The 23,065-nt window shown below is 42.7% G+C and overlaps 1 long non-coding RNA gene across 1 annotated transcript; it reads left to right on the top strand.

Moving 5' to 3' along the window:
- The first annotated feature begins 1,117 nt into the window (after nucleotides 1–1,117).
- Nucleotides 1,118–22,070, top strand: LOC112586492. Its single transcript, XR_003110953.3, has 3 exons — nucleotides 1,118–4,217; nucleotides 5,388–5,491; nucleotides 21,808–22,070. It is a non-coding gene; the product is annotated as an uncharacterized LOC112586492 (long non-coding RNA).
- Nucleotides 22,071–23,065: the final 995 nt, after the last annotated feature.

Raw genomic sequence — 23,065 nt, forward strand, 5'->3', positions numbered from 1 at the left:
TTCAAGCTGGTTTTAGAAAAGGCAGAGGAACCAGAGATCAAATTGCCAACATCCTCTGGATCATCGAAAAAGCAAGAGAGTTCCAGAAAAACATCTATTTCTTCTTTATTGACTATACCAAAGCCTTTGACTGTGTGGATCACAATAAACTGTGGAAAATCCTGAAAGAGATGGGAATACCAGACCACCTGATCTGCCTCTTGAGAAATTTGTATGCAGGTCAGGAAGCAACAGTTAGAACTGGACATGGAACAACAGACTGGTTCCAAAGAGGAAAAGGAGTACATCAAGGCTGTATATTGTCACCCTGTTTATTTAACTTCTATGCAGAGTACATCATGAGAAACGCTGGACTGGGAGAAACACAAGTTGGAATCAAGATTTCCGGGAGAAATATCAATAACCTCAGATATGCAGATGACACCACCCTTATGGCAGAAAGTGAAGAGGAACTCAAAAGCCTCTTGATGAGAGTGAAAGTGGAGAGTGAAAAAGTTGGCTTAAAGCTCAACATTCAGAAAACGAAGATCATGGCATCTGGTCCCATCACTTCATGGGAAATAGATGGGGAAACAGTGTCAGACTTTATTTTTGGGGGCTCCAAAATCACGCAGATGGTGACTGCAGCCATGAAATTAAAAGACGATTACTCCTTGGAAGGAAAGTTATGACCAACCTAGATAGAATATTCAAAAGCAGAGACATTACTTTGCCAACAAAGGTTCATCTAGTCAAGGCTATGGTTTTTCCTGTGGTCATGTATGGATGTGAGAGTCAGACTGTGAAGAAGGCTGAGCACCGAAGAATTGATGCCTTTGAACTGTGGTGTTGGAGAAGACTCTTGAGAGTCCCTTGGACTGCAAGGAGATCCAACCAGTCCATTCTGAAGGAGATCAGCCCTGGGTGTTCTTTGGAAGGACTGATGCTAAAGCTGAAACTCCAGTACTTTGGCCACCTCATGCGAAGAGTTGACTCATTGGAAAAGACTCTGATGCTGGGAGGGATTGGGGGCAGGAGGAGAAGGGGACGACAGAGGATGAGATGGCTGTATGGCATCACCGACTCGATGGACGTGAGTCTGAGTGAATTCCGGGAGTTGGTGATGGACAGGGAGGCCTGGCGTGCTGCGATTCATGGGGTCGCAAAGAGTCAGACACAACTGAGCGACTGATCTGATCTGATCTGACAGAGAGGCAAGTAGAACTCCTTGTTCCTTTCCTAAAGATCTGCAATAACAGATTAATAATAGCCTCAGCCTGTGAATCCTGTTTCTTTATCTGATTGACTCAAGAGTCTCCTTTGATGACCACATGCCTGCAGATGGTACTGTTCTGAGAAGATCATCAGCCTTATCTGAGGACCCGCACCCTGGTCCTCATACAGGTAACACCTGTACTCTGTCTCTGTGACTAGGCAGGGGTTTTAACATCTTCATCCTGGAAAATTGGAGTCCTTCCCATGGAATGTGTGTGTTGAGCTTAGCAGAGACAGCCCTTTCCACTCTGGAGGTAAGACTGGGAAAATGTGAGTCCAGAGCCCTCTGCTGCCTCTTGGCCCACTGCCTGTCCAAACCCACCTGCAGGAGGAGAGAAGGACCTTGTTACAAACAAGAGAAGAAGAGGTGAGTGACACCAAGGGGGCCCAAGTTCCCAGTCTCAAAAGACTTCAGAAGAAAGCGTCACATTACACTTGAAAATATTCAGGCTACTTTCAGATATCTTTTGATGTTGATTTCTAACATAATTATAATTTCATAGTGATAAGAGAACAGACTCTGTATGATTTCAATATCTTTACACCACGCCATTTTTGTACCTTGTTTAGTGTCCCTGGATATATTCCAATGTCTCCTTGTTTACAGCCTATGGGAACTGAAATAGAATTTGTATCCTACTGTTGTATGAAAATTGTATACATCTTAATTATGTTGAATTGGTTCATAGTGCTTTTCAGGTCTGCTATGATCTTCTACTTCTCTGTATATTTGTTCTATTAATTTTTGAGAATATGATATTGAAACTCCAACTCAAAATCTTACCTACTTAAAAATAATGGTAATATATAGTGGAACTATATGTAAATTTGATCTTCATTTTCCAAGTCTCCTGTAATTGTGTTAGCATGCTTTCATAATTTAAAAAAATAAAAATTAAAAAAATGTCCTCACAAGAGCCCTAGATACAGCACTCCTAAGGCTCTGCTTTTATGTTGTGGTTTTTTTACTGATGTTGGTTTTGACTTTCTGAACTACCATGATCCCTCAACTAAATCTTTTTGTACTTAGAAGAATCTATTTGGCTTTCTAGTACCTGGAACTCAAGCATCCAAATTACCAAATGGCCCATAATTTATTCATCTTAGTAATGGATATAATTACTGTGTGAGGCCTTGGTGAACTGCACACCAGCAGGATGGCTTCTCCTCTTACAATACTAACCTTCCAGGAGAAGACATAGCTGGATAGCACTCACTGTCTCTGAGTTCCCGGATTCACTACCCTGGGTACCAATGACCCTTTCTGAGGACACTTTAGCATGCTCTCCCCGTAGGAGCAGCAACAGCCCTTTTTCCATTTTATATTCCCATTATCTAGTGCAATCATAAAGACCCTCCAAATATTTGTTATGGGAATAAGTGAAATGCAGTAATACTAATAACAATACTGTTTTTATGGTTTCAAAGCCCTTCCAGACAAATTATCTCAAATACCAAGCATATCCATGGGATTTCTATAGTAGAAAGTTGATGTTTATCAGCATCACAGCCAAATAAAAATATCCTGTAAGACGTTCAGCTTCCTTCCCTTTTCTTATCTAATATTAATCTGATTTTCTAAGGAGACTTTCATACTGGGAAAAGAAGGAGCTCATGATTGGGAACAGGAGAGGAAAGGTGATAAAAGTATCTGGTTGATTTGGTTGCATTTCCTGAAAATAAAGTTAATTGGTTTCCAATGAATATGAATCTTAGAACCTCAGGTACCTAACAACCTGATCCTCTGGTGGTGACCCAGGAGCCAAAGTTTAGGATCTGCAAAGCTGAGGCTGAAACACCTCATTCATTCTTTCATTCAGTAAATTCTATTGCATGCCAATTACATACCAAACATTATGGTAACTGTGGGGAGCCTCTCCACTCTTGGGATTTTACAGCTTAGTATGGTGGTTCTCAGGTGGTTCTCAACTGCCAGCACAGGAGACAAGAGACTCAAGTTCAGTCCCTGGGTTAGGAAGATCTCATGGAGGAGGAAATGGCAATCCATTCCAGTGTTCTTGCCTGGAGAATCCCAAGGACAGAGGAGCCTGGTGGGCTACAGTCCCTGAGATGGCAGAGTCAGATGCATCTGAGCTCTATATAGTGTAAACGTAACAGTTGTTCTCAAACTGACTTGTACCCTGGAATCACCAGGAGAGCCGATACCTGAATCCTACTCCAAGAGCTTGTAATTTCCTTAGCCTGTGATCTGTATGTCTGCAGTTTCAAAATGTCCCCAGGTGTCCCACGAAATGTGCCACCTCAGCTGAGAGCCACTAGTCTGGAGAGAGAATGGTGAATAAGCAGGGAATTACTAGAAAGGGTTTAAATCCCTGATGCAGGGGAACCATGTGTGACCCTAGCTTGGCAGATCCTGAGAGACTTCCCTGAGGAGGCAGCTGAGCCCAAAGGGGCCCTGAGGACTGGCCCAGGTGATGATGTTGAGAAGCTGAGATAAGAAGAGTATTCTGACCAAAGAGAATAATACATGTCATAAGAAACTACCCTAAAGGGAGAGAGAGAGAGAGAAAGAGGAAGCCTGGTATGTTAAAGAACAGAAAATAGTCTTACAGTGAAAGGAGAGATAGGCAGTGATAAAAATTGAGCTTGAAGAGGTGAGCAAAGGTCAAAACACAAAAATGGAAGTTTTGGGATGTCGGAAGGCAATGGGGACACATTACAAAGTGTGCGGTAGGAGAAGGAAAGGATCCTCTGTGCTAGAGATAGAACCTTCTCTAAGCCCTTGCTCATCAGAATAATCTCAATGGCCACACTTGTAAATAAGACCAGCCTGGAGATAGCATGGTTAATGAAGATTTGTAATTGTGTTAATGATTTATCCTTTCTTTAAAAATCTTGTTCTCCTCATTGTCTGTGATAAATTTATAGGCTTCTTTTTCTCCCCAGGAGATCAAAGCAGCTGCATCATCTCATTAACCTTCACCCCCAGAGAAGATGGCAAGGTAAATGATATTATATTAGGGAAAATTTTAAACACTTAAGGTTTAAAAGACTTGCCAAGAACTCAGTGTGATAAGCAGAGAAAATGCCAAATTCTAAGGCTGGTTTTTCTTCTGATTCTTAAGTTCTGATTTATCTGTGAGATGATATTGTGGGGAGAGAGGAACAGGTCAGCTTGGAGCATGTCTGCAGAGCAGGGTGGCATGGAGCTTCAAGCTAACCTGCACTTAGAAAAAAAACAGAGGGGAACAAAATTGCTTTTTGCTCAGTGAAGCTCTTACAATTTCAATTCCAGGGGAAATAGTTAATTCATGAACTGAGCTGTGAGAGGAATGAATGCACTGGCTCCCAGAGGAAAAGGGATCTGGCCAACTCACCAACTGCTAATACAAATTTTAGACTATTTTACATTTACCCTCATGGGCGGAAAGCTAGAAATTGCTTATCTAAAGCTAAAACACTCTGGACTGGATTTGATCGGTAGATTTTTGCTAACTCATCCGCCACACGATGAGGTTGGCCCCTTTATTCGGTTTTGAATCAGTTAGCTGTGTTTCCCGACAAACCGCCAGCTCCTGTAGGCCTACATCTGATTTTCTGCTGTCTTTGCCTGAAGTTCCCTCTTACCTGACCACCTGAAAAAGATGGTTCAAATTCACCTTTTCAGTTCTAGCTCAAAGCCCAGCCTATTGCCTGAGTTCAGACAAAGTCAGAGTATGGATTAGACCAGTGCTTGCCAAACTGTAGTGGACGTCCTCCCAAATCACCTGGGGATCCTGTGGAAGTGTGGACCCCACATTCGGCATTTCTAATGAGCTCCCAAATTGTGTCAATGCTGCAGAGCCATGAGCCACACCTTTTCTCTACCTGTTCTCAAGCTCTGAGATCTTTCCTCTCAAAAGCATCTTCCCATCAGCCTGCTTCAGTTTTTGTTAGTAGAGCATCTGAGTCTTAAAGGCCTTTTGCCCTTTCAGAGTCTTCTTTTTAAAACGCTTTCCCTGGAGGGTTAATATTTGATACTCTGTCTTAGCTAAGAGGGTCAGGGATTAGATTTCAGTTGGTTGAAATCCAAATCAAAGTGGGATGAGTCAGGACTGTGGATATTAAAAGGACAAAGGCAGCAAGGAACAAAGAAAGGGACTCACTGATAATACATTCTTCTCCAATTAAAGGAAAACTTAGAAACAAACAAAACCAAGCCACTCTTCCTGCCTTCAGTGGAGCTTCAAACCAGAGGATGTTACCTAGAACACACTGGAGAGTCATAACCTTGGAGGTAAATCCCACTCTGCCCTAGGATTGGGACTTGGGAAAAACTATGTAACTTTCTGCATTAGTTTCCTGATCTATAGACTGGAAATGACAATACTTACTCCATCCACCGCAACTTGTTGTGAGGACTAAATGAGATATTTAATCTCAGCTATTACCAAGAACCTACTACGGTAGGCCTAATAGTCACTCAAAATATAATCAAAATGTAATAAACAATGCCAGTGAAATTAGCGAAATTCAGATTATCAGAAGAGCTCAAGAAGGTGTTCAGGAAATCAACAAACTCCAGTTTGGGATGTATAAAGGGAATATACTTCATCGTATAATTTGTCCTCTCATATCTGTGCCACATCTCAGCTCTCAACCTGCAATGAAGTCTTCCCTGACTCCTCCTTTCAAGGACTGGCCACATTTCATTTAGTCCTAGATTCTTCTTCTAGAGAAATGCCATATACAAGATGGAAAACAGCCCTTAGATTCTTCTTGGTATACCTTAATTAATTAGAAGAAGACACTGGAAATCCATTACTTCATTTGCCATCTACTAACTGATGTTGGGCAAATAATAAACTTTCCCACTTTTAGTTTCCCGCTCTGTCAAGTGGGTGGAAGAACAGCTAGCCTAGATATTTATCGTTCACCTAATATGGAGTGTTGTATATGGCCCCTCAGTCATTGAAAACTGCAGTCCCTTCTACCTCAAAGCCCCCATCAATGTTCCTTCATCCCATGTGTCAAATGAACAAGTCCCTAAGAAGCAAAGAAACCAAGTTAAATATTGATTCTAACCTTACAGCTTCATTTCTTTTCTCTTAACCCTTGCCCAAGCTGATGCTGCCAATTTTCCCCAGATGTAGCAGTCCAAAGAACTATAGGAGAAACTGAGTTGAATGTGATGTTTTAGGGCTGTTCTTTTCTAACAATAGGTCTAAAAAAGGCTAATTTGAATTTCTAAGGAGGTCAACATCTCAGCCACTCAGCCTCAAGATGAGAATTGCTCTAGGAAATGGAGTTGTCAGGGGCAACACTGCAGGGAACAGGGGGGCACTGTCCTCTTCCCCACCTAGAACTCAGATGGGCCCAAGCCAAGAATCAAAAGCAAAATTGGCATATATGCTCTGTTTCCTGACAAATGATGATCAATTTAGGCCGTGATGATTTTTCTAATATACCATTTAATATAAATTTTGTTTTATATGAGTTAGCAGATGGGGCCTGAAAGCTGCAGAGCAGAATGGATGTGCAAAATGTTATAAGTCACATTGGTAGGGTGACAGGTTCCATGTGTCTGCGGGGAGTAGGGAGCCATTAAAAAAAGAAAATCAGGTCAACACCTAGGTGTTATGAAGATGAAAAAAAATCATAACTGGAGAATCTAGGGATTTTTAATCTGATCTTTTGTTTTAAGATGGGAAATGAAGTGTTGAAGTACCCCTTGCGTAGAGTACCACTTTTATCAGCTCTCACCTCCTCCCTGGGTCTCAGTTTCCTTATCCAGAAAATGAGGCTTATTTCAGGTCAGGGATGGCAAAGAAGTTTCCCTTCGGGTGCCAACTCTAACTCTTGGCAGTGGCTGAGGACTGGTCTGGGAAATCTGAGGCTCCAGCTGGGCTGGTGTCACGATGTGCTTAGTCCTTCAGTCATAACCAACTCTTTGCGACCCCATTCTCCAGGCAAGAACACTGGAATGGGGTGCCATGCCCACCTCCATAGGATCTTCCTGACCCAGGAATCCAACTGGTATCTCTTACTTCTTCATTGGCAGGTGGCTTCTTTACCACCAGCGCCACCTAGTGTCATAATAAATAGATGATCATTGCTTTACCGACAGAGGTCTGTCTAGTCAAGGCTATGGTTTTTCCAGTAGTCATGTATGGATGTGAGAGTAGGACTATAAAGCAAGCTGAGCGCCGAAGAATTGATACTTTTGAACTATGGTGTTGGAGAAGACTCTTGAGAGTCCCATCCACTGCAAGGAGATCCAACCAGTCCATCCTAAAGGAAATCAGTCCTGAATATTCACTGGAAGGACTGATGCTGAAGCTGAAACACCAATACTTTGGCCACCTGATGTGAAGAGCTGACTCATTTCAAAAGACCTTGATGCTGGTAAAGATCGAAGGCAGGAGGAGAAGGGGACAACAGAGGATGAGATGGTTGCATGGCATCACCGACTTGATGGACCTAAGTTTGAGCAAGCTCCGGAAGTTGGTGATGGACAGGAAAGGCTGGTGTGCTGCAGTTCATGGGGTCACAAAGAGTCAGACACGACTGAGAGACTGATCTGAACTAACCAGGGTAGAGCCGGTTATAGTTGTGCTAAACATTTGAACTCAAATGTTCTCTGATTGTTGTTGTTCAGTTGCTCAGTTGTGTCTCACCCTTTGCAACCCCATAAACTGCAGCACGCCAGGCTTTCCTGTCCTTCACTGTCTTCTGGAGTTTGCACAAACTCATGTCCATTGAGTTGATGATGCCATTCAACCGTCTCATGCTCTGTTGCCCTCTTCTTCTCCTGCCTTCACTCTTTCCCAACATCAGGGTCTTTTCCAATGAGTCCACTCTTCGAATCAGGTGGCCAAAGGGTTGGAGCTTCAACTTCAGCATCAGTCCTTCCAATGAATATTCAGGGTTTATTTCCTTTAGGATTGACTGGTTGGATCTCCTTGTAGTCCAAGGGACTCTCAAGAGTCTTCTCCAACACCACAGTTCAAAAGCATCAGTTCTTCAGTGGTCAACCTTCTTTATGGTCTCTGAAGACCCTTCCATTCTTAATAGTTACTGATCCTAATGTGCCCAACATGGGATGAAGGGAAGAGGCAGAGGAGGAGCTGTAGATTATATTGGGAGACTCCAGAGAGAAAATAGTCTCCTACAGGTCACCCAGGAGCATAGTTTTGGCTAAAAGACATTCTGAAGTTTGGCCACTAAATGCCACCCACAAATTCAAGCCCAGGCAATACATGTGACATAGAGTTTTTTTTTAATGTATTTTTAAACAACAAAGATATAAGTCCTCATAGTTCTCTCTTTTGGCATATATGATGCACTGAATTGTGGGCCCCAAAAGACTTGTCCATTTCTTCAAGCTCAGAACCTGCAAATGTTACCTTATTTCAAAAAAGGGTCTTTGCAAAAATATTTAAAAATCTTGAGATGAGATCATTCTGGATCACTCAGGTGGGTTCTAAATCCAGTGATGGGTGTCCTCATAAGAGACAGGAGAGATGACACATGAAGAGGAGAAGGGACTGTGCCCACGGAGGTAGAGGTTGGAGAGATGGAGGCCAAAGAGGTCAAGGAGGGCTGACAGCCACCAGCAGCTAGCCGAGGCAGGGGAGGACCCTCGCCTGGCCTGCAGAAAATCAACATGGGAAAGTAAACATCTGTTGTAAGCCACCAAGTTTCAGATCACCTTTACAAAGCCTCAGGAAACTAACACAGCAGCCTACAGTACAAGTGTTTACAGAGCGGCTCTGGCTGGCCAGAGGAAGAAGCAGTTCATGGCTCTCCACAGAGGACACTGGCCCAGGTCCTTGCCATTGCTTTCTGCCCCACCCCCACCCCCCCAGACTCTCTCCCTGACATGGGGCTGTTCCTGCAGCTCAAGCAGGGAGCCCCCGCCTGGTTTCCTCTGGGCCTCCACTCAACTGCATCATCTTGACCTTCAGATGGCCTCTTGTATAGGCCACCCTTCAGGCCCACCTTGATCTCAGCCAAGTTCTATAGTCTAACTTCACTACCAGCCTAATCATTCATCATAGTTCTAGCTGCACAGAATGCTCCTGGAGGTGTTGGAGAACATATGCTTAAGCTAGATTCCCTCCCCTTTATCACCCAAATGATAGCTTAATACTGCCCAAGCCAGTGTTGCCGAAAGTCAGCCAGCATTTGGCAGCTGAGGAATGGAGCAAAAGAGGAACTCAAATGCAAGCAACATCCCTAAAACAGTGTTTGATAAGAAAATGTTCCTCTCTAATTTGTATTAAATAATGGGCAAAGGGACCATTTCTGAAATTTCATCATGATGACCTGAGAGCTTCAGCCTACAGGAACAGCAAGTCACAGTAAGAACAAGAAGACCAGACCATGAGTTTCATCTGATGCAATTGCCATTGCCTTACCTTTTTTTGTCCCCCAAATTTACACAGTCTACTTCTACTTTTCATCTCATTCCACAGCCACTTATTAGAGCTCTCTAGGAAAAACAGAGCCAGCTGTCCTGTGAGCTTTGCCCTCCAACCCCATCACAGCTTGTGGTAAGGGACTAGTATGGCTCATGTCTCTTTATGATGAGACCTGTGATGACAAAAACCCAGGCCACAGATTCCATTTCCTATATGTTACTATAACATCTTATATTATTATAGTCCATTACTTACCATCTGTGTGACATAGAACATTTATTTAATGTCTGGGAAACACTGGCTTCTTGTCTATGGGTAAGGAATAATAAGAGTTTCCTTGCATGATGACAGTGAGAATCAACATATCTAGTCCAGGGCCAGGCACAGGACTGGCAAAGTGCTCAGGAAATTTCCATTACCGTGATTTCCACTGCTATTATTGTGATTGCTGTCACGGCTGCTGCTGCTACTGCTCCTAAGTCGCTTCAGTCATATCTGACTCTATGTGACCCCATAGACGGCAGCCCACCAGGCTCCCCCATCCCTGGGGTTCTCCAGGCAAGAACACTGGAGTGGGTTGCCATTTCCTTCTCCAATGCATGAAAGTGAAAAGTGAAAGTGAAGTCGCTCAGTCGTATCTGACTCTTAGCGACCCCATGGACCCTCTCCCAAAGATACATAATCCTCTGTCCCACAACATGTCTGCTTGCCTCCATATTTGCTCCTATAATGGCTGAGGGAGAGATGAAGACCGTGGAAGAAATGGAAGCAAAAACTTGGGGCCCACTAGATTAGAAAGGGTCTGAGCTGTTTCTGGATCAGAAGATCCATCTGTATAGCAGCCTCTTTGATAACTCTCTTTTGTATTCTGAGCACAGAGTCCTCATTAGACACTTCTGCTTCAGAAATAACAGCAGCCTGACACTTGATTTTATCTCCAAAATCACCAACCTGCATAAGAAATATGCATCATCCCAAGAAACCATCTTGCTTTGGGAATAATTAGACACATGACTCCAGAATTCCCCAGTGCGGACAGCCCAGGCTGTCTTTATCCCTCCCTCTACCTGGGTTGACACTGCCACTCACCTTTGGCCAAGCACAGACAGAAGGGTTTCTGTTTGCATCCCTGCCGACCTGGTATTTGTCCACCAACAACTCCAGCCTCATCCCCCTTGGGGTACCAGCTCTGTGCCACACTTCAGGCTGTGATACAGCCCGCTGCACCCCCTTCACTGCCTCAGCCTCAACTCCTCCCTTCAACCTGCCCACCTCTGCCCTCTCCTCCCCATCTAGCCATGCTCTTCTGTACCTGTACACACCTGGCTCTTGACCAAAATGCAGGTCATTGATACTGCCTCTGAACTTCTTAGGAAAACTTCAGTTTCCTGATTGTTTCCACCAATGTACGCCAGCTCTATTATAAGTGTGAGTCAGATGTAGGGGGTATGCATGGTTATCCGGGCAGTGCTCCAAATTCCCCCTCACATGTCCTCACTCCAATTAAGAGCCTTCCTTTCCCTGTAAAGTCAATCAGACTTCAAGAAGTGTATCTGATGGACTAGTCACACGGACACGTAAATGACTGGTGAGAAAGAAAAGGCTTCCCCTTCGGGACTGTAACCTAACACGTAGGAATTCCTCAGGGTCCTCCATTGGCCCAAACTCTGGGAACCTTTGTTCAGTTCAGTCACTCAGTCATGTCTGACTCTTTGTGACCCCATGGATTGTAGCACGCCAGGCCTCTGTGTCCATTACCAACTCCTGGAGTTCACTCAAATTCACATTTCCATTGAGTCAGTGATGCCATCCAACCATCTCATCCTCTGTTGTCCCCCTTCCTTCTGCCTTCAATCTTTTCCAGCTTCAGAGTCTTTTCTAATGGGTCAGTTCTTTGCATCAGGTGGCCATAGTATTAGAGTTCCAGGTTCAGCATCAGTGCTTCCAATGAATATTCAGGACTCATTTCTTTTAGGATTGACTGGTTGGATCTCCTTGCAGTCCAAGGACTCTCAAGAGTCTTCTCCAATACCACAGTTCAAGAGCATCAATTCTTCGACACTCAGCTTTCTTTATAGTCCAGGAACCTTTGTACCCTCTGCAAAAATGAGTTCTTTAAACAAAGGTCAGTCGGTGCATTGGGGCTTCCCATGTGGCACTAGTGGTAAAGAATCCTCCTCCCAATGCAGGAGACTCAGGAGATGTGGGTTGATTCCTGGTTGGGAAGACCCCCTGGAGGAGGAAACGGCAACCCGCTCCAGTATTCTTGCTTGGGGAATCCCATGGGCAGAGGAGCCTGGTGGGCTATAGTCCCGGGGTCACCAAGAGTGGGACATGACTGAGCAGTACAGCTGGCAGTGCCTTAGTTTGCCAGGGCTGCCATAACAAAGTGTCACAAACTGAGTGGCTCAAGCCACAGAAATTTATTACCTCACTGTTCTGGAGGCCAGAAGTCTGAAATCAAGATGTCAGCAGGCTTGCTACCCTTTGAGGGCTGTGAGGGACAACCTGTCCCATGCCCCTCCCCCTGCTTGTGTACCCTCAGGTACGCCTTGGCTTGTAGATGGCATTCAACCTGTGTCTTCATATCACCTTCCTTCTGTACATGTCTGTCTGTGCATCCAGATTTCCCCATTTATAAGGACACCAGTCATACTGGCTTAGGGACCGTCCTAAGGACCTCATCTTAATTTGATCATCTGCAAAGACCCCATTGCCACGTAAGGTCACATTCACAGGTCCTGGAGGATAGGACACCAACACTTTTTGCAGGGTATACAGCTTAACCCATAACACTTAGGTACAATGTATCCTTATTCGTGTCAAGAATAAGGATATTCTTGCATTATTAGGAATGCATTATTCGTGCATTCCTAAAAATCTCATATGATATGAAACTTTCATAATTAGTTTTTCTAAAGGAAAAACAATAGTTGAGGGCAAGGTGGACGGACTATTATCTCAACATATATTTATCACTTAGTTTGTTAGTATTTCCTCGTTTTCTTTTTCTCAGTATCTTCTCTAGTATTTTTCTTTGGAGACTCACTAAATTTACTGCCTGGCCTATCTCAGTGATCGTTTGGTTCATGTAGTAGCATTTTATGTACCTTTCATTGCAAAGTTACTGATTTTCAGCACTTGCACAAGCAATATGACAGTGACATCTTCGATGATACTGTTATGTGATACAGAGAGTTTTAAATGTTTAAGTAGCAATGAATATTACAGTAATAGTGCAAAATGGATCAAAACCCCTTGCAGAAATTCTTGAGCGTGCAGGCTATTTCCATTAAGCAGCTAAAGTGACAGCGTCGCCTGGCGAGACTGTGAACGCAGGATGCAATTCATACAGGCCCCCTGCTTTGAAATTGTGTGAATTTGTTTTTAATATGAGGAATTTATAGCTTTTTTTTCATACTTGAGTAACCAATTGAGACTTTGTTATTACTTCCAGGCCACACTATTTCAAATTCACATATTTGCATTAAGTACCACCGGACTGGGTAAGAAGCATCTTTACTTCAGCAGGAAGGATTGTAGAGAAAACTACCCAGAGGAAACAAGGCAGATGGAAGCCTTGTGTCTAGTCACAGAGGCTAGCTTCGTAGATCAGGAAGATGGGGGTTTCGACATGTCTCATAGTTTTTTAAGTTATTTATTCCCCAGTCCCTTCTGCCTAGCTCTGAAGTCTACTAAGAAAAGAAATATTACCTTTATTATATGTTCTTTTGTCCTCCCTGTCTCCAGCCACCAAAATACACTGGTCATTTCTTGGTATAAAGGCTAAGCTCCTACAGCAAAATGGCTTAAAAGCACAAGGCACTTAGCACTCAGTAGTATGGAGCTGGAGGTAACCTTGCATCAGGGGTCCTAAGACTCAGTTTCTAAGACTTGGCTCTGCCATCCACAGCTTGTTCTTCTTAGGACAATTTGTCTAACTTCTCTGGGTTTCCATGTCTTCGGAGTAAATGGTTTTGTACATTTTTGTTAAAGTGATGGAATGACAAAGGCAACACAGGACATGCACGACTGTCCTCTCTTAGAGAGAAATATGTATGGCTCATGAGAAAAGGATTTCAAACCAGGAGCCCTCTCTTCTTCCCACTAAACCCATGATTCTCCTGAGTCCCCAGGTGTTGCTGAGGTCTCTTGAGCCATGGCTCATCCCTCAGGCTACTCCTGCTCACTTTACTAACTTTCTCATTATGAACAGCCTCACCCACCCCACCCCACCCCCTTGCTTTAGTCAACACTTCTACCCAGTGGGGAAGAAAAGGTTGTTCTGGCAATGTTGTGCTGATCCTGACCTTAACTGCCCAGCAGGTCCTAGACAAGCCCACCCTCGGGCTTTTGAACAGAAGGGCCTCAGGTAGACAGACACAGTGTACATTTTTCTGACTAAAATGCATGATTTGTTTTACAAGAGATTTTTGAATTTTCAAATAATCTGAAACATATGACAATCAAATCATATTTAGTTAAGCCTCTAATTAATTGCCTTGACAAAGAACAAATTACATTAAATTCATCTACCCAAGGAAATCAGAGTGGGAACCATGGCCCACTCACTTCCTTCTTATTAGTGATGAGCAGGAATCCTCTCCCCAACAGCAACCAACTATTGCTAATCCCACATCCAGTCCCATTTCTTCTTCCCCAAATCCTTTCATCCCTACATAAAGGAATTATGTAGAGAATTATTAATTTTCAGCCTCATGGAAAAATAAATGAAAGAAAGAACACATCTTTTCCCAGTCTTTGGGAATTTTGATGTAAAAAATCCATCCATTTGTAGAACAAAGGCTTGTTATTTTCACCCCATCTTCAGGAATGGTGATTCCCAGAAAGATCTGGAATTTTAACTTTTGTTTCATGCTTGACATCTGGTTGGGTTTGTTTATGTGTGATTGTTTCTCATCTAGGGAAAGTGGGAGTGAAGACAGAAAGGTATTAAATACTCAACTCTTGCCTACCCACCAGCACTGGCAGCAATTGGGGTCAACAAAGATAATGAAAAATGAACTGGGATTCCAACATCTGTGAACCAGGTCTCCCCTGGAGCTGACGTGGAAGTTGGAGACAGGTAGACAGCGCCTGGTCTTTTCAAGGTGCTGAGCTAAAAAGTCTTCGTAGACATCAGTAACATTGCATGTATTTTCTTCTGGAAACAATATTCAGAAAAAGGCTGATGAAGATGTCAGAATACACAGCTATTTTAGAGCCATTTGGCAATTTTTTCTATAGTCGTCCAAAAAGGTCCTTAGGATTGCCAACAGCCAGTGTTGCCCGCCAGCTTGTTTGCAGGAGAACCCAATTATCACACACAAAAGCCCTCTGGTGTCAGATCAGTTTACTTGTCTGCCAGCTTTCAGAAAGGGGAAACAGCTGTTCCTTATGCTCTGACTTCAGTGGGCCTCCAACTGACCCCTCCAGCAGCAGAGACATGATCTCAGCCCAATGGGTGCCTTTGACCAAAGTCCTGCTTCCCCTCTGACATCTGGTCCACCCTGCCCCATCTCACCCCACTCAGTCCCCACCTCTTGGGCCCAGTTAGTGCTTAGAAGAACCAGGTCTTCTCTAAGTTGTTTTCTTTTTTTAAAACAGAGGATGATATATATATATATATATATATATATATATATTTTTTTTTTTTTTTTTTTTTTTTCTGGTTTTGAAAATAACCAAGACCTGCAGTGTTAACTCTCAAGGTGAACTTGGCAGAGGGAGGCATAGTTGTGGACTCTGTGACCTGTCAGCTTGAGTGACAGGCTGTTTACAGTCATTAGGAGACTCTGAGAATAGAGACTTGAAGAACTGAAGCCCTCTGTAGATTTCTTGGGTTCTGTTTTTGAATGCTTAAAAATAGAGTGGTTCTTTAAAAGACATCATTTAGGAATCATCTATCTTATGTTTCCTAATCTGTGTATTTAAACTTCTATGTCATTTATCAATACAGTAGAGGCACTAATGATTAATAATTATGAGTGAGGAGCTGAAAAGGTTCAGAATGTGCATTCATTTACAGAGGCGGTACAGCAACCACAGTGGTCAAGGCACAGATTCTGGAGCCAGCCTGCATTTGAACCCTGGCTGTGTGACCTTGGACTGCTGACAACTTCTCTGAGCCTGTTTTCCCATTGCTAAAAAGCACATGAGAAAAAATACTTCTTCATATGATTTTTGTGAGAACAGGAACAGTGGTGAATATGTGAGAGACAAATTTGAATCATGTGTGTCATGGGATTTGACATACAATAGCTTATCCCTTATGGCACCCCACTCCAGTACTCTTGCCTGGAAAATCCCATGGGCAGAGGAGCCTGGTGGGCTGCAGTCCATGGGGTTGCGAAGAGTCGCACACGACTGAGCGACTTCACTTTCACTTTTCACTTTCATGCATTGGAGAAGGAAATGGCAACCCACTCCAGTGTTCTTGCCTGGAGAATCCCAGAGACGGGGGAGCCTGGTGGGCTGCTGTCTATGGGGTCACACAGAGTCGGACACGACTGAAGCGACTTAGCAGCAGCAGCAGCAGCTTATCTTGTGACTTGAGAGATAGGCTATTGCAGATCAGTGAAGAAAGAATGAATATGTTAATAATGATGCTGGGACCCTTGATGACCCCTATGGGAAAGAAATGAAAATAGAGCCCTCCTTCCCTACTTTCAGGAGAAGGCAATGGCACGCCACTCCAGTACTCTTGCCTGGAAAATCCCTACTTTCATATAAAAAATCAATCTAGATAGAAATAAATTAAGGGCTTAAACATGAAAAGTAAAATTTTAAATTTTTTAGAAGAAAAGCATATGAGGATATCATTATGGTCTTAGAGTAGACTTTTTAAAGAAAATATCTTTTGAAAGCTATTGTGAAACTATTTTTTGAAAGCTATTGTTTTCAACTACATAAAATTAAGCACTTCTGCTCATTAAGATACCATAAAGTATTGAAAAGATAGGCACAATCTGGGGAAAGAGATTTGTAACCCATTTAACTGACAAAAGATTCATGTCCAGAATAAAAGAATGTCCATAAACCAGTAAGAAAAAAGCAAACAAACTAACAAAAAAATGAGCAAAAGATCTGAACAGGTATTTTACAGAAGAGAAGACAGGAAAGTTAATGAACATATGAAAGTATACTCAATGTTGTGAGAAGACAAGACAATGCAAGTTAAAATCACAATAAAATGCTCTTTCATACCCACCAAGTTTATAACATAGGAAGCATGGCTAGACAACAATGATCTGGGACTCAGATGCACTGCTAGAGGGAGGTGACTGGGTATCACCATTTTGTAACACAACTAGGTATTGCCAAGAAGAACTGAAAACCCACAACCCTACAACCTAAGTCCACTCCTTAGAGTGGATCCCCAAATTTGCTGCATGTCACAATCACCTGGCATGCTTTTAGAAATCCTGTGCCCAGGATGCATCCAAACTAATTAAATAAGAATCTCTAGGGGTGAGACCAAGGGATCGGTATCTTAATACATCCAGATGATTCTCATATGCAGTCAAGCTCTCCAGCCAGTGGAACCCCCTGCTTGTGACCTCTGATTGCTCCTCAGAGGATGTGGAAGTGGAGGAGGCCCGATGTGACAGACACTTGGCAGGAGGTAGGCATAGTGAGCAAAACCCTACACAACCTTCCCTCCCATAGGCATTTCCTCCAGAAGATGGATCCTCTCCACTCTGGATGTCTGCCTCTTAGGTCACAAAATAAGTAAAGTCCTCCCAGGCACAGACATGAACTCTTTTACACAGTCGGGTAGTTTGGCTCAAACTGTACAAACTGAGGATGGGCCTTTCTGTGTTGTGGGGCAGGACTCCCAGGAGGGGACAAGTATAAGATTGTAGCCAATGTTCTCTTTCATGACATCCATATAGCTGTAGGGGGACTGCTCTGACTAGACAGGCCTCCACAGCAAATAAGTGTTTCCTCATTATTTTGCAATCATCCTAAGTTGCTTCAGTCATGTCCAACTCTTTGCAAACCTGTGGAATGCAGCCCTCTGTCAGTGGGATTCTCCAGGCAAGAATACTGCAGTGAGTGGTTATCTCCTTCTCCAGGGGATCTTCCAGACCCAGGGAGTGAACCCGCATCACTTATGTCTCCTCCACTGGCAGGCAATTTCTTTACCTCTAACACCACCTGGGAAACCCCAATTTTGCAACAGTTGATATAAAAAATTGCAATTGAATTTGAAATCCAGTTGCATTATCAAGGCATTTTAAATTTTTTTAGAAAGAACCCCCTTTTTTAATGTGAACAATTTTTTAAAGTCTTTATTGGATTTGTTACAATACTGCTTCATTCTGCTATGTTTGTTTGTTTGGTTTGGCTGCGAGGCATGTGGGATCTTAGCTCCCCAACCAGGGATCAAACCTGCACGCCCTGCATTGGAAGGCAAAGTCTTAGCCACTGGACTGCCAGGGAAGTCCCATTATCAAGGTATTTTTCAACCTAACATTTGTCAGTGAAAGAAAAAAAAGCCATTTGGTTCTTCAAGTATCCTTCATGAATTGTTATTATGTATTTTAAAATTTTATTCCCAACCTTGAGAGTAATGGCTTTTGTCCATGAGGACTATCAAAATTTAAAGAGATCATCATTTAAAATCTTGATCACAATTGCATGTAACTATTTCATGCAGAAAACTTGATTTTTTTTAGAAAAGTACGTTTAAGGAGGAAATCTCAAGTTTCTCTTTTAAAAATGTGAAAAGATTGTATGTGGAAGTGTTATACTTTTTCCTAAAACGATTATGAAATATTTAAAAAATTAATTTTTAACATAATTATGAAACATAAAAATAGTTCTTTTTTCACCAATACCTGTGAAGGTGCCCCCAACCCCCCTCCACCTCACCACAATGTGCTAAACAAATACCATCTATTTCAGTGTATGCCATGAAGGCTCGAGAGGCATAGCATTAAAGAGAAACTTTTACATGAAAAATACACAAGAATGTACTTTATAGCAGGATTCTTTATAATAGTAAACAAACAGAAAACCACCCAAAAGATCGCTGACCACAGCATGGATAAAGGGTGGTGAGCTCATTCAGTGGAATAGGATGCAGTAAGGAAAATCAGTGAACTACAGCAACATGTGACTATGAAGGAAACTCAAAACTTTATACTAAGCAAGGGAAAAAAACAAGTCATAGGAGAAAATGTACAAAGTTCAAAAATACGTAAAACCAAACAATAAATTTGGGAGAATGGGGAATTAGTGATGTTTTTCAAGGGAAAGTAGAGGCATTCACTCATTCAAGTCCACTCAAACCTTGACATTTGCTGGGGTTTTTTTGCCTGGAATACTTTCCCCCAGAGACAGGTTTGGTTTTTCCAAAATAAGACACTAACTTTTCTGTGCGGTTTTCCTAGATCAGCTGATGGAAAATTGTACAAGAGAACATCCAGCAGACACACACACACACATTCAGACAAATATCCCCCCGCCCATGCAACATGAGGACCCACATCATGTGCACAATGTATACTCACCTTACTTGACTTTTCTTCACAGAATTCAACACCTGGCATATAGATTTATTTTTTTTTTTTTTTTTACTTAATCTGTTCCTCTCACCCAAAAGAGAAGAAACTTAATTTTGTTCGCTGCTATCTCTCTAGCACCTAGAATGGTGGTTGGCACATACTAGGAATTCAATAAAAATCCATTGGATATAAATGGGGATTTATTTAGCAGTTACTTTATTCAGACTACCAAATTCTAGTGCAGGGACAAGATTTAAAGTCACCAGCTTGAGTAAGTAAAAATGAAAATATTTTGCAATAATTGTATTTTATTTTATTCTCAAACCCTAATTTTTACTGGTTGAAAGAATCTAAAATTTTACATTTCAAGGTAGACCTTTCTCTTCTGGGTTTTTCCTCAGACTTTTCTTTGGGTAAATGGTCAATATAATATTTTACCCCACTCACTGGGCCTCTCCCTGGAGGTGAGCTTAGTTTCTGGGGCACGGAGGTTTGCAGTGCAGCATGAGGGGTCCCTGTCTCCTCCTCCATATGGGCCCATGTGTGCTGACATCTAGGACAGTGTTCCTGTCCTGTTGGATCTTCGTTCATAGGCATATCTGACCCCACTGCCACCAAACTGCTTAAATACTAGAGTCAAAGCTTTCCTGTCTGCCTTGAGCATCCTCCTGTACCAATGAGTCACACGCCACTGAATATTCCTGAGGAAGCAAAACAGGCTCTTCCATCATACTGAATACTTCCTCATTCTCTAAAAATTCAAAAAATTTTTCTCTCCAAATCTTGGCTCTAGCTCTATTACCAGAAGTTTTCAAAATAGTTAACTCTATTCAGAAACTTGACTGATCTGAACCCACCATCTCCCAGAACCATGGATGGCTCAATGGGTGAGCGATCTGGGAACAACTAGCAAATTGAAGAAAGGGAGGAACATCTGTTGTTTTCTTGAAATTTTATCTCACCGCTCAGAACCCATGGCACCACAAGACCTTAACAAATGGCTTTACAAGTTTAAATAACACTTTATTGACCTAATCCTTTGGGAAATCTACAGAGATATTTTTTTCTTTCCAACAGATGTTCACTACCTGCAACTTTCACTTTTTGTTTTTAATGTAAAAATTTTGATGGAAATATTTTTAACAGATATTTCACACCTTCCAAATTTATTCAGTGTATAATCCAGAAGATAATGACCTATTTTCAAAAGAAAATTAGCCCCTCAAAATATCAATTATTATCCCATGCTACTCAGTAGCTCTGGGAGCTGTCATGGGTGAGAGAAATGGGCAAAATGGCTTGGCTTTCACTACATTTTGGCTCATCTGCTCTTCTTTCTACCATCAGCTGCTCTCAAGGTCACTAGCCTGTCCATTAGAAGTGGTACACAACATCTATTCTGTCTATAACAGGTAGACCTTGCTTCTCCAGATGTGATCCTTGGAGCAGCAGCATTAGCATCACCTAGGAGCTTTTAGAAATGTCTAATTATGGGCCCCATCCCAGCCCCAGTGAATCAGAATCTGCATTTTATCAAGATCCCAAGGTGATTGATGGGCACATAGTTGGTGAAACACTGCTTCAGATTCAGCCCTCCCCTCACTCCCAAAGCAAGTCAATTCTCAGGCTGAGGTGTAAGTGGCCCCTCCCTTCCACACCCACACAGTCACCATTTAGATGCCCTGTGGATTGGTCATTAGCATTGGGTCAACATTACAGCATGTAGAACCATTTCCAGTATAAGATGAGCTAGGGCAATTCTCCCCAACCCAGAGTTTGGACTGACATTGGGGGAACGACCCAGGGAGGCAGCTAATAGGAAAAAGAATATAGTGCAAAAAGCAGCCTGAGACATTTTATGTACAGAAACCCCATCAGCTCTATTGCAATGGCAAATCATTGCAATCATGGTTGCCGACACACACACGCTTTGTCCAGCACATCCCCCACATTGTACTTTTGTGACTTATTTTTATCCATAAACATCCTTTGGTATCTATTATGAATTGATTTCACCTGAATTACATATTTCCCTGAATTAGTAAGATAAGAGTAGACTGGAGGAGAGGCAGATGGCATGAAATCAGTCAGACTCTTCTCACCCCTGTGTGGATCCTCTAACCATAGGTCATGAGAAAGTGCCCTGGAGCTAGACGGATGGGGTTCAACAGCTCGCTCTGCCTATGTTACTGGATGGTACAGGACAAATTATTTGAACTCACCTCCTGTTTCCTCAATTAAAATATAGAGATGATCAGAATGAAGGTGAGAATTACATAAATTAATATACGAAAAGTGCTTAGAACCATAACTGATACATAGTAAGTACTCAGCAAGTCATTATTGTTGTTAATATTATCTCCAAACCTAATAGAAGGCCTCAAGCCACTTTTATTTCCTCCTTAAGGCATTTGTTTTTTTACCTGTGAGACCTTGAATCAATCAATATATTTACCATCTCTAAGCCTTGAGTTTCGAGTTTCCCTATCAGTAGAAAGAGGATAAGCATAGCACTTATCTCACAGTGGAGTAAGAGTGGAGTGAGAAGATTTGTTAAGAAACTCACAGCAGAGTACCCGGCCCATGCAGCCTCTGAGCAAATCTTAGCTGCTTTCTCTCCTTCACAGTGAAATCAAATAGTCGATACAACTAAACAAGATGTGTTGTTTTACATGCAGTTCACATTAAAGATGTCAGTCCCAGGAAACTCCTACTCACCCAGCTTGAATTCACCAGGGGAAGGCCGAATGAGGACACAGTGAGAAGATGGGAAGAAGGTCTCACCACAACCCAATCCAACAGCACCTTGATCCTGGATACACGGTCCCCAGAACTTCAAGACAATAGATAGATTTCTGTTGTTTAAGCCACCTGGTCTGTAGTCATTTGTGATGACAGCCTTAGCCAACTAATAAAAACCATAGAGGCCCAAACAGGTCCACTCAACGACTGAGAGAAATTGCAATGCAGTAAAACTCCCTGTAAGCTTCTTCAGAGTAAGACATTTCTGGGACACCTTTTGCCCCAAAGATTATTCCTCACTCACTGACCTCTGGGTTTCAAGGAGAAGCTCCCTTCCTGCTGATTTTAAGCATCCTATAGTATGACGATCATCGACAGGAAAGATATTGTCTAATCCCAACCACACAAAGACTCTCTGGGGCCAAGGAACACAGCCAGATAGTTTTACTCCCCGGGCATCTCTGCTCCTATGCAAAGGGGGGATTATGGAGAAAGGTTTCACCCACACAACAAAACTGCCATAAGGTAACTGCTAATGACACAGCTGGCACTCCACGCGGAGCACCTGCCGCCACCTGACAACAGCACAAAGCTCGACATTTTGGCAGCGCTTCTTGGTCTAACACAAATGATCTTATTTTCACAAGCAACTGGAGCTGCCAAAAGGCCCAGTGAACAAACACAGCCTGGCAGATGCCACGATGGGGCAGAGAGTATGAGGTCCTGGGATGGGAACTGACAGGTTTACACACCTCCCCAGGTCCTAGCAGGCAGAGCCCAGGCGACAGACACACACTGACTTGAATGTTAATGTCAGAGAATGGGACATGGGAGACACAGAGGTGAAATTGGCATGAAAGTGCTTTAAGGTGAAATGAAACGCTTCTCATCATTTGAACCACTGAGGAGATTTTCAGATTATTCAAAGGCAAATGTATATATGTTCGTTGCTCTGTTGTGTCTGACTCTTTGCAACCCCAAGGACTGTAGCCCACCAGGGACTTCTCCAGGCAAGGTTACTGGAATGCGTAGCCATCCCCTTCTCCAGGAAATCTTCTCGACCCTGGGATGAAAACCATGTCTCCTGCATTGCAGGCAGATTCTTCACCATCTGAACCACAAGGGAACAGGTAAAGACAGCCTGCAAAAAGATTGTTGTTCGGTTGCTCAGTCATGTCCAATTTTTTGTCACCC

This window comes from Bubalus bubalis, chromosome 8, assembly GCF_019923935.1.
Source record: "Bubalus bubalis isolate 160015118507 breed Murrah chromosome 8, NDDB_SH_1, whole genome shotgun sequence".
Taxonomy (NCBI): Eukaryota; Metazoa; Chordata; class Mammalia; order Artiodactyla; family Bovidae; genus Bubalus; species Bubalus bubalis.